The sequence below is a fragment of the Dreissena polymorpha genome, chromosome 3, assembly GCF_020536995.1.
Source record: "Dreissena polymorpha isolate Duluth1 chromosome 3, UMN_Dpol_1.0, whole genome shotgun sequence".
In the NCBI taxonomy this organism is placed as follows: domain Eukaryota; kingdom Metazoa; phylum Mollusca; class Bivalvia; order Myida; family Dreissenidae; genus Dreissena; species Dreissena polymorpha.
Window position 1 is genome coordinate 98,714,583 of NC_068357.1, and position 13,234 is coordinate 98,727,816.

A 13,234-nucleotide genomic window follows, 5' to 3' on the forward strand; every position below is an offset into this window, starting at 1 on the left:
CTGGACCTGATGCCTTTCCCGTTTTCATAACTTTAATGGAATCCAAGACATCTTGACGGGAAATAATGAGATCTTCAAAGACGGGTCAATCTGGCTCTTGGGAATGTAGGTTGTGCATATGCGTACTTGGTGTAGTTAAAGTAGATTGAGATTGGAAGAATGAATTAAGAATATTTGCTTTATCAAGAGGTGACTCATATATGGTACCATTATGAATTAAGGGAGGCAACTCGTTTTGTGTGGTGTTTTTATTTGTGAATTTTTTTATTATTTTCCAGAAGTCGGATGATGAGTGTTGATTTTCACGTATAAGTTTAGCGAGATTTTCAAAGTGCACTTTTTTCGCTGATCTGACAAGGTTGTTAACAATATAACGTTGTTGGCGAAAGATGTGCCAGTGTCGGTCTAAATTGGTAACCTTGGCTTTTTTGTATACTCGTTTGCGGCGTCGGATTTCCTTACGAATATTAGTATGTAGCCATGGAGGATCGGCTGTTCTTATTGTAACTATTTTGTTAGGGATTGTAACTTCGCAAAGACTGATAAGTTGACGTGTGAAATTTGAAGTATATATGTCAATATTATTATCACAACAACTGTTCCAATCGAAATTCTGCACAAGTTGTCTTAGATTAGTGTAGTCCCCATCTTTATATCGCCATATTTTACGTTTAAAATTAGATCCAGCTATTCTATTGAAGTTTATGACGCAGTAGACTGGGCAATGAAATCGAAGTTGCTGGTTAAGAAAGGGTTCTCCAACGCCGCTTTTTAGCACTTTTAAGGAAGATGTTACTATAAAAAGGTCAAGAATGGAATTCGAGGTTTCAGTAAAATGAGTGGGTTCTTTGATAATCTGTGTGAGATTATACTGTAAAAGAAGGGAGTCCATTTTGATCCTGCACTGTGGTTTATTCATGTCAAGATTAAAATCACCTGTAATAACAATGTTCTCAATACCGGTGTCAACGGCTAGTGAGATCGAATCGTTTATGCATTCTAATAGATAAGGAGAAGAGTTTGGTGGTCTGTAGAAAGAGCCAGATAAAAGACGCCTTCCCTTTATACGTAGTTCGACCCATAGACATTCTAGATCATCATTTTGTAGGTCAGGTCGCTCAATGGCAAAGAGATCGGATTTTACGTATACTAGAATACCTCCATGGGGATCGTTTCTTCTATCCCGTCTGAACGGCTTATGATAAGAAGGGAAAAGTAGGTCGTCAGTGTCAACTGTTGAGCTAAGCCAAGTTTCCGTAAACACTATAATATCAAAATTGTTGAGATCGGCATACAGAATATCTTTCTTGGCGAGGAAGCTCTGAACGTTGTAATGAACAATTTTTAGATTATGGGCAAATGCATCATTAATTGAAGATGAGAAAGATGTACCCGAAGAAGAGGATGACATATCAAGGGAGCTGTCGGGTCCAGGATTTGGATGGACATCGCCTCCTCTAAGAAGAAGGATTGCCAGCCAGCAAACTAACTCGAACATATTCATTTGTTGAAGCCTTTTACTTTTCATAGTACGTGAGTGGAACAAACCTATCCTCATCCTGTACACTCCTATGTCAGTGTACATCATGTAATGCTGAGTGCAAGAAATAATTGGATGAGGAAAAAGCTATCGTGCGCCCGGCCCGCAAGAAGTGAAAGAAGGAAAAAGGAATAATGAGAAGAGAAGAATAACAAAAATAAACAAAATATTTGGTCATGTTGATGTTATAAAGAGATGTTAAAACCTCATTTGATAAATTTATATTTTGGGTTGTATAATGATACAGAAAGTGGAGCTTATATTGAATGATCGCGTAGTAACATAATAGTACAAGGATCCACGCAACATGGGCTTAGTACTTGGGCAAACCGAAAAATGACAAGCTTTTTACAAAGCTTGAATTATATGCTACTGCGGCGTGTTAACGGGGTAGTCTGTGTTTGTACAATGTGCACGATTTCCGCAAGCTGAAAGAATACATGTGCACTAAGTGTGTGGCGAAAGATTGTAGATTACTATTTAGGCACAAGTTAGGAGTGAGTGATCGTGTTAATTGTGTTTTTTTTTTCTTAATACGAGTTTACAAGTAACTTCAGGGAATTTGATATTGAAAAGTGCATCTTATTGGGTGATTTTTTATGAAATGTGTGTAGTTGCATTTACAAAATAAAATAGAAAAGGATGTGTGTATTCACCAAAGTGTAAATATTAATTTTCCGAGCTTGTGGATTTATTTATTCGTGGATGGATTATCAGTTGATGTGGGCTTAATTGCACACCACAATTTAAGGCAACATTTGGACATATATTTACAAGAAGCGAGTCTGGTAAGATCTTACAAATCATAGTAGAAAGTAGATGTTTGCTTTTCGATATGTTGGATAATTGCTTGATTAATTGACCTAGCATATGGATTTACTTGCAATCAGTCAATCTGACAACACAATAGGTCTAAACAAATATCCTAACAAGCAAGATAAGCTATCTGGAAGCTGAGCTTCGAAATATATGAGTGGTTGTGAGTACACAAAAGGTTAAGTTGCTGTACACCAACAGATAAACCAACCAATAACTGGAGTTCAAATATGTAAGTGTTGAGATTTCACAAGTAATAATTAATTATAATGATGTACAAATATACAATTGGTCATCCAGTATGTGGGGTTAAACTGTATAAGTGCAAGAGAGTACATAGGTTCCAAATAATTGAGTTGCTGTACAAAGTGAGATAACACAGTCACCCAGGAAATGTTCAAGTTCAAATATGATTGATTGAAAACAGTCAATACACACATGCATAACATATTGTCAATTGACTTATAAAACATATCCATTTATCATATACACCTTAAATATTTGTTGAGTAAGTTAACACCTATATTATGCTTAACTATAAGTGCAAGAAAATACACAATCAATACACACATGCAGAACACATTGTTAAGTGACTTGTACATCATTACCATTTACTTGGTACATATAAATTCCAATAATATGTACTAAAACGAAGTATCTGAAACATTTACCAGTTTTATATTCAAAAATAAATGCTTGGGGAAATCAATACAGAAACATGCATGCATAACATACTGTTGAGTGACTTGTACAACATTACCATGTGTCATATACACCATGAAAGATTTATCATATAATGTACATAATTACCATTTGTTATCAACTACTGATAACCATCATTTACCTAACACAACTTTAATATGCGCCATTTTTATGCACCATTTTTATACACCATGGTCATAGATTATTATTTTATAACATGGTGTCATCTGTTATGTACTCCAGTACACCATTAGTATTTATTATCTAATAAACTCAGGCTTATATAAGCAAGATACATATTTGTCAATGTGGAGGGTAACACAATAGAATTGATAAATAATTTGTTTTTAATTTATGCACATTTTGAATGTAATTATTGTAGTATCAGTACCTATTTTCAGTTTTGAGTTGTTTTTTTATTCATTATGTGCAGTGAAATAATTAGATGACTCACTTTTGTCATAATCTTGTAATGTTACAAGAGAATGGAAGTGGATCAATGCTTTTTTGAGATAGAAGAACAGTAATATCAAACAATCTTGGAAATGGAAAGCGAAATGTCCAAGATTATTTGAATTGTTTATTAGGTAGTGATTTATTTATTTTTTGTAAAGATGCTAGCTTATAATCATGTTTTTCGGATTGAGTTCAAAGTTTGTGATTGCATTTTTTATAAGATGTTCATATTCACAGATTGATTTTAGAAATCTATGGATCAAGATATATCTTGTGTCAACAATGAAGTAAAAAAAACAAGTTACCTGCCATGTGTAATGGTTGATGGTTTATTTTAGTTTGATTTATTGTGTGTGTCAATGAAACCAATTATGTGGATGATATTGTGCAAGAACCTAGCGGTGATGCAATTTATTATCTAAACAGATTTAGGAAAAGTTTAAATACAGTATGCATAATGCTAACAGCATGTCTATTAAAGGTGTAGTGCAGAGCAGTATTGTTTGATGGTTGACAATAGATATATCCTTATACAATAATTTCTTATCATGAGATGATATTAAGATTTCTTTAAGAAGTTACATTAATAACTTTGAAATAATATAGTATTTTTTATATTACCGATAACATATGAGTTATGTAGATAACCCCTTAGGGAAAGGAAATTTATAAATATAAGCAGTTTTTTACCAGTTTAATTTAGGAAATTGGGTGTAAAAATAAAATATAAGCAGTTTTTTACCAATTTAATTTAGAAAATTGGGTGTAAAACTACATTAGCATTATTTAAGCAAGAAGTAAACCTGGTTGTGGTATAATACATTTACATGTAAGTGTTATTATTAAATTATTTTTTTATATTTCGAACTGTAAATAGAACCTCATGGAGTACACATTTACATTTTATAGGTATATACATGCAATATGGCAATGTTAAAATGTATTTTCATTATAAAGTTATGTTGGTATTGAAGAAAAAAAAAAAAGAAAGTATTTTAACAATTTATCATTACTTTAACATGGTTTCTCATATTGACATTTCAATGGAAAAACACGCAGTAATTATGGATTTGTTTTTAACATATACATAATTTGCATGTCATATATTGCATTTACACAGTATATTCAGATTATATTTGAAAAAAAGAAAACATGAGACAACATTTTAGTAAATGGTCACACAAATTAATGAAAAAAACAGCACCTTGTAAACTATTTACAGTCAGTAAAAAAGTTTGTACTATGGCTTTATTATTATTTCTTTTTAATTAATTGTTTTGACATATTCATGTTATTTTATTTGTAATTTTTATTGTTAAACTTAAATTCATTTTAATTATATAAGAAGCTCTTTATGTACAATATGACAAGAAATATGGGTACAGTTTAAGTTACATACAATAAGAATAACACACAATTTTGACAATTTACATAACTTTTACACTATTTGGGTGGCATTTGTAACAAACATTGGAGTAGGAGTAATCACATTATGTTAGTAAATAGGCAAATATTTGCATTGTTGTAGGTAAAAAGTCAGTGAGTATATGGTAGAATGAGTTTCCTTAACATTGTTTCACATATTGGCATTTTAATGGTAAAACACACAGTTATTATGGATTTGTTCATAACATATACACAATTTGCATGTCATATATTGCATTCACACAGTATATTCACAGTATATTTGAGTAAAAAGGAAAAAAAAAGACACAATTTTAGAAATTGCTTACACAAATTATTGGAATACAGCACCTTCTAAATTATTTATTGTATGCAAATTATTGTGTAATATGGTTATGGTATAATGTTTTTTAAATTACTTGTTTCTATGCATTAATGTAATTCTATGGATAATTTCAATTGATCAACAGCAATTTGTTTTAATTATATGAGAAGCTCTTAGTGTAACATGTGACAACAAGTTTGAATACCGTTTAAGTTACATAGATCTACAGTAAAATAAATAGACACACAATTTTGACATACATTTGCATAGCACACTTACAATTATTTTTCAACCTATTTATGTACACATACACATAGACATATCTTGTACAAAAGCACACACATTTGCATAGTACATGTATGCATGTGGTATTGTTTTACTTATTTATATAGTTATGTATTTATATATGTATACTAGTTATAAAGAACATGATACCATGATTCATATATGTGTTAAGTTATGTATTTTAATATTTATAACAAATACAAAATGTACACACTATTATACACATGAACATATCTTGTACAAAAACACACACATTTACATAGCACAGATATAAATATTGTTTTACTTATTTGTTTACACAAGCACATAAACATATCTTGTACAAAAGCACACACATTTGCACAGTACACCTATACATGTGTTATTTTTTTACTTATTTATATAGTTATATCTTTATATGTATCACTAGTTATAAAGAATGTGATACCATGATTCATATCTGTTTTAAGTTATGTATTTGAATATTTATAACAAATTATACACACTATTATACACATGAACATATCTTTCACAAAAACACACACAATTGCATGGCACCCATATAAATATGTTATTTTGTTTACTTATTTATGTACACATACACATAAACATATATTGCACAAAAGCACACACATTTGCATAGAACACATACACATATGTTGTTTTTTTAAAACTTATTTATGTAGTTTTGTATTTATATGTATGACTAGTTATTATCAATATGTCACTATGATTCATATATGTGTTAAAGTAAGTATTTAAATATTTATAACAAATTATACACACTATTGTACACATAGACACAACTTGTACAAAAGCACACACAGTTGCATAGTACACACATAATAATGTTAATTGTTTTACTTATTTATTTGTTAAATTATTTGTTAGAGTATGAATTTTTGATTCTCATATGGGTGGAAAAGACTATTAGGTTAGATCTTCACCAGTGATTTTTTTGCTTTAATTTGTTACAGCCTGTGCCATTTGAATTGGGAAAATTAGCGCGATAAACCGTGAAATTGGGAAAAATAGCGCAATAAACCATGAAATTGGGAAAAATTAAGCATTATAAATAGGATTATAAGAAACAGAAGTGATATTGTTTTTAAGTGCATGTTCAGGGAGTTTTCTAGAAAAGGAGTCTGGTCAAATTGGTTGTTTTTTATAATTAATAAGTGGCAAGTTTGGGAAAGATTTATGGACAAAAATGACTAAATTCAAGTTATATATTTTGTAAGATGTTTAAAAAATAAAGTTGAGACCTAGATTTAAGAAATTATAATTAAGTTATATGAGACTTCTTTCAAAAAAAAAAAAAAATTTTTTTTTTTTTTTTTTTGTTAGTTTGGCTTTTTTGGGGAAATTTTGGTCAGAATTTTGGGAAAAAACGTGTATTTTTGCGATTGGGAAGCAGCCGAAATTCGGCTGTAAATTTGAGCAAAAAAAATCACTGTTCACAAACAAAGTGTTTTATGGTATATAGAACTTGACTTAGGCTATATTTACAGGACAATTCAACACTAGAGATGATCTCATGCATATAAGGTTATATTTGCTTGTAGCCAAATTAAGACAGATCCTGGATTGAAGTAATCTTTATTTTCTTATCCTAGTTCTTCAGCTTGATAAAGATGTTACCATCAAATGTCCATGTATCCGAAATGGTAGAGCTGGGGGCGTTTTTCAGTTGCCTGCAATGGAAAGCAATTTCCCTTCTTATGGGTGTTAATTGTTCATTGATGAAAACTTTACTTTTGTTGAGTCTCAGCTGTTTTCTTGATTTTATGAACATTGACTGGGCTTTATAGTTTGTAAATTTAACTATAATATCCCTGTGCTTTCCATCATTCCTTTTTGGTGGTCCATTTCTGTGGGACCTGTCTATGTCTGAGAGAACAATGTTGGATCCACTCTCTTTTGCGATGTTTAGGATGATATCATCGGTGGATTCATCTGAATTTTCTGGCACATTGCTAACAATAACACAGTGACGCCTGCTATATTGATTGGCATTGTCCAGGTCTTGTTCGAGATCAGCTATTTTATTGGTTAAGGTGGTTACAGAATGTTTCAGTGCAGTGAGTTCATTTACCAGAGGGGTTACATGCTCGGCTACACATGCCTGGAAAAGCCCACGGATTTCATCTCGTAGGGAGATTCTTAAGGTGTGTACGATTCTTTGCAGATCAAAGTCGGTAATGTATGACTGAGGCATCATCTGTATGGGGGTTGACTGCATAGTGGGAGGTCATGTATGGTGGGATCTGCCTCTCAGGGGATATAACATAGTGATGGTCATGTGCACCTGTTGGATGTACTGATGCCTGAGGAGCAGTCTGGATCTGCAGAGACAGTTGGGTGTTCGTACAGTTTTTATCAACTAGCGTTGAGTCAAGGTTATCACCATGGGTACTGCTGTTCGACATTTTGTGAGCTTTGACAACTTTATGGGATTCAAATTTGTAATTATGTGAAAACCAGTCCACACTTGACCCTTCAGTACTCTCCGATTCGTACTCAGACTGTGTCCGTAGTTATTCTGGACTTTTTATCAAGTCTAATGCTATCAGGGGAGACAACTTTACGTTTGTTAGCACGGATCCGTTTTGTGTGTGTTTTATTAAGATTGTTTGAATCTTTGGTAGGAGAGACAATGGACGTTAGATCACCTTTACCCATTAGACAGTTCTGCTTTATGATTAGGGCGAGGTTAACTTAGTTGTAGACAAAAATTACATTTTTTCACGAGAGCGATTCAAAATTTGATGTGTTTACACCGGAACCGGAATATCAAAAAAGAGGATATTTGTTCATGTCTGTGTAAGATCGTTTGTTATTTCACTCGTGGTCATAGAAAATATATTTTCACGAGTGGCGCAGGGAACCGTTAATAGCTGTATATAGTGACGTTCACTATATAATACTCGATATCTGTTCTTGATCTTCTTGATCTTGATGTGTTATGGTGAAACATTGAAAAACGTTTACTCACCGCGCGTGCGTCAAGTAGCTGTGATACATACTTAGTTTTCGAGCCCCCCTCTAATTTGGTTTATAAACACAGAAACACGATCATTTATAGCTGTTTGATATTTGCGAATCAAGTCCGGAGGAAGAGAGTTCCAGTCACATATTGTGTTTGGGATGAAACTGAACTTCAGTACGTTTGTCGTATAACATAATTACAAGTGTATTCAGATTTTTCCTATTCTCTTGCGTATGCTGTACCATGTCATCGTGTTGTGAGACTCCGTGAATTTATTTTTTTTACTTCCTCCTGCTTCAGATACAATTTTGTACAGGCTGTCCTGCGGGTGAATAGTTAGGCAGGTTTTGCTTTGTATGGTATGCTAGTTGAGACTGAATCGTTTAAATTGCATTTGTAAATCTAAGCCGTGGATAGCTTTTCAATAGACAAATAACACACGTCCTGTTTTTGGGGTTTACAACAATGACCACGATATTAACTTCCCTTTAGTTGTATTTTTTCGTAAATTTGAAGTAAATATAACTTCCCTAAATGGGTGTTTACTTCACTTGTATACGAGTAGCAGATCGCATTAAGATAGAAAAGATACAAAACAATACATAGATCTAGTTAAATGCATTGCCATTGTTTATGTCCTTGCTTAACAGATGTTGTTGGGTTGAATATTGATTTTATTTTCAAATACATGTTGTACTGTAGTTTTTACTTTTCTCATTAAGCACATGATAATTTCATAGGAGTTTACCATTAAATAAATTTTGATTATAATCCACCTATCAGTAGATGATTAATGTGCATAAGAATAATAATCATTATGTCCAATATGTTGTCGCGTTAGTTGATGTTACTGTATTGCTGTCCTGAAACTCTTGGCTTTAACTTGCATTGATGAAATTTATATGTTTTCAATTAATTTGGAACAAAGGATCACCTATATAAGACAGTTTTATACACGAAAGAAACACCGTCAAAAAAAGTCAAAATTTAGAAGTTAAATGTCAAAGAAGAATACTCTATTGAATAGTAATACATGAAAGGTTTACAATAACAAAATATTCATCAATGTGAGATAATGCTTTGTGAGCAAAAACACAAGGCTACATTCGATATTTAGGTTAAACTTACTTAAATGTCAAAAACAGCACTAGAGTACCAAAACGATCTTGCCCGTTATATAACCATGTATTGAAAAAAGTCAGCATACTGATAATTTGACAAAAATGGTACAAACGTATGACGGTGTGTTTAGCACAATAAACATATGGCTATCTTCGATATCAATGTAATACTAAATAGGAAGAGGTCAGACAATCACAGTTTTTGGGTAGAAATAAAGCTTGTCCGATATATAACCACATTGGATTAATGGATTTCAAAATAACATTGCACACACAAATTAGGCTTACCTTTCTGGTATTTTTTGCGGACACAAACCACATCGCTACATAAAAGTTAAACTTGAACATAAAAAATAGAAATACAACACTGAATTGTACAATGTAAGCCCTTGCATCAGTTTTTAAGCAACATGTTGGCTGTATAACTCACTGTCAGTTGTCCTTCATGTTGTAGGTGTAGGGTATTAATTATTCTGGTGATACGTTTGATACCTATAGTTGTATTAATGGTTGATGGTATTGCGGTTGTAATAGTAAGTAAATTTAATTTTACAAAATGAAGTATGTTTTGCTTTAATAGGAACCCTATTTGAAGTACTCGAGTGTTTAGAAATAAGCATGATCAATTCTCTTTTTCTCTGCTATTATAAATTTCTTTGGTATTATCTTTCAAATCTGGTAAACTTAACAATGTATCATCTGTGTTCATTGTCCGATATATCTCTTATAGCGTTTGTATATGAATGTTAATCCATTCACTGCGCTCAGATAAAAAGTCAAATTATTGTCCGTGCTATACTCAAGGTACACTCCGATGCTTACTGTCTTAGTTAAGCCTTCTGGATTCAGTTGTTCTCAATTGTGTTTGATTAAATACGAATTGTTTTATTGGCATACATTCTGCTAGACAGGTTTGCATCTGTAGAACTACTGAAAACGTTATAGGACTTTTGACAGCGATCATTTCACCATTCATTATCAAATTTATTTGAATTAAAATTTTAGCCATGTGCATCATAAACTAATGATTTACGTTTTGGACAACTCTTCCCGGAGGAGTAGTCTCCCATAACTAATAGTGGATACGTTATACCAAAAGATGAATACAATGATGTCAGAAGTTTCATCCCTTTCATTGGTTTTTGTTTTACACCATACAAATAGGGTGTTAATTTCATCGTTAACATTTCAGTATAAGTGCACTGGAGTAGAGAAGAGAAGCAAACGTTACTATATTAAGAACAATGTATGGTCGTGCTGATTTTTAAATTACTTTCAATTGTATTTTGTTCATGAGAAAATTATTATACTGAATTTATGTTAGTTTTGTGATATGACGAAAAGAAGTCGTTGCAAAAATTACAGTAAAATATTGCTTCAATGTATGTATTCACAATTGGTGATGCTATAATATTCGATAGGGATGTACATCGAGCTTATTGGTGTGTGAAACGAATCTCTCTAATAATCTATACCTGCCTTCTCGATGTTCGTGTTTTTCGTCCTCCAAACACTTTTTTTCTACGCGAAATCTCAGACGCTTATTATCCAGATGTGATATCATTTTATATGCAGTCTCCTAAAAGGGTTTACATACCAAACTTGTTCGGTCGTTCCTTTCCAATATTTTTTCAGGGAGTTATATCTACTTCATAAAGTTTCGTTTAATGACTGTTTGTGGACATGAACCTATTATCCGGTTATTCCGCATAAACGAATTTTCAGGAGTTATAACTTTTGAATAATTGTAAGACAGTTTCTAATGAGGTTTTCGTTTACATGCGATATCTAAGGAACTTCCGTTGATAATCCGAATCTTTTAAAAATGCATTTGCATAATCTTAACAGGTTTACATGTGCATTTTGTCATGTGATTGCACTCCAGGGAGTTGTAGGCCCTATGAATTATAATTAAATGCCGCATGGGATGTCAAACATTAACGATCCTGGTATTATTAAGTCGTTATAACATTATATTTTGATGTAAACACGGGGGTAAACAAGTAAATATGGTTAACTAAACACGAGGTTAAACATGTAAATATGGTTAGCTAGACCCGCTAAATATAGGGAATTGAGGAAGTAATTGCACTTTCATTATAAATTTATCACTTACATGGGATTTTGGTTTGATCTTGAACGCTGTGCATCTTATCAACGCAATTTATGATACGTTATATTCTGTGCCGTTATTTGTCGTGAATTTAATATAAGGACACACTGACAATTATGCGTTTTCTTACTTTTTTCTCATAGCAAAATAATTATATCCTTTCACAAACACGAGGTTGTGAGATAGCTTTAGGACATTAGAACAGTTTCATGCCATTATATATGCAACCCTGTCTAAAAGGTGATTGTCTATCGAGGTGTCCAATTTTACGTGTAAAGGATCACTTATACTGCATGTTAAGATTTGTAAAAGTACAAAATGATACATAATTTATTATCAATAAGTTCAATACCCAAAGGAAGTCAGTTTTTAAAGATTTAGAGAACATAGGCTTTTGGCGACTTTAAAAAAACCTTTTCCCAGTTGTTCGTTGCGCGTGGGCCATTTTGCTTCGTCAAAATAGACCTTGTGAATACTATATAGAAAATATTTATCGTCCAAATTTCACTAAACTTGGTCAGAAATTTGTATCTATGCCTATTTCAAAACTGGATCACTTAGAGTCAAAGGCTAGGTAAAATAAAATAAAAAAACTTGTTAACACTACATACATAATATGTTTCGTCATCCAATCATGACACTTGTTCACAACATCTGTGTGAATGATAGCTTATCAAAAGTCGAAAATGGTTGATGTCTATTTAAAAATGAACACACGTGCATGGGGCAGTTTATCTTATTTGTCTGAATTAAACTTTGTGAATACTATTTATTTTCTGTTATTTGTCCACTCTTTATGAAACTTGCTCAGAACATTTATTCTAACGACATCTCGGCCGAGTTCAAAAATAGTATCGTTACGATGAAAAATGCCTCCCTGGGGTAAGGGTTATTGTTTTCCTAAATAGCTACAGTGAAACCTTGTAAACACTTTAGAAGTCAAACGCTGTTCTTTATCTTAATGAAAAGTTATAAGAGATAGTGTTCAGTAATATCTTCAAGTAGTTCATAAATTGTTGCAGTCCTTCGGAAATAATAACGTCCAGCGGCTATGCAATTTTCTTTTTATGGTTTTATTAAAAAGCTGCGAACACTCTAGAAGTCACAACTTTTCACAATCAAATTAAAATTTGACCATGGCCTTTCTTTGAATTGTATATCAGTTTAGTGTTTAAATGGTTCCGGTTCACTCTAAAGCATGCCTACAAAGAGGCTGGCAAGGTTTCCTACAATGACCATATTTATACGATATGAAAACACTAAAGGTTTTCCCAGGTTTTATGAAAATCGCTCACAACATTTTGTTTCTAATGATGTATTGGTTGCTTTCATAAATGCTTCCGGTCATTTCAGTCCTGGCCGCAAGAGGGCGGGACAGCTTTCCTAAGATAGTGTAAACCTCATTAAAACTCTTGAAGTCACATGTTTTGTAAAATTTTCATAAAGATGCGCAGAACATTTGTTTAAAAAATATATAGGTCAATCTAGGAACTGGTGCCGGGCC

At 32.5% G+C, this 13,234-nt stretch overlaps 1 protein-coding gene across 1 annotated transcript in view; it reads left to right on the plus strand.

Moving 5' to 3' along the window:
- The first annotated feature begins 1,785 nt into the window (after positions 1–1,785).
- LOC127875478 (hemicentin-1-like) overlaps positions 1,786–13,234 on the plus strand; it is a 62,935-nt gene continuing 51,486 nt past the window's right edge. The window contains exon 1 of the mRNA XM_052420555.1: positions 1,786–2,328. The gene's annotated coding sequence lies outside the window, so the exon portion shown is untranslated. The remainder of the gene's footprint in view (positions 2,329–13,234) is intronic.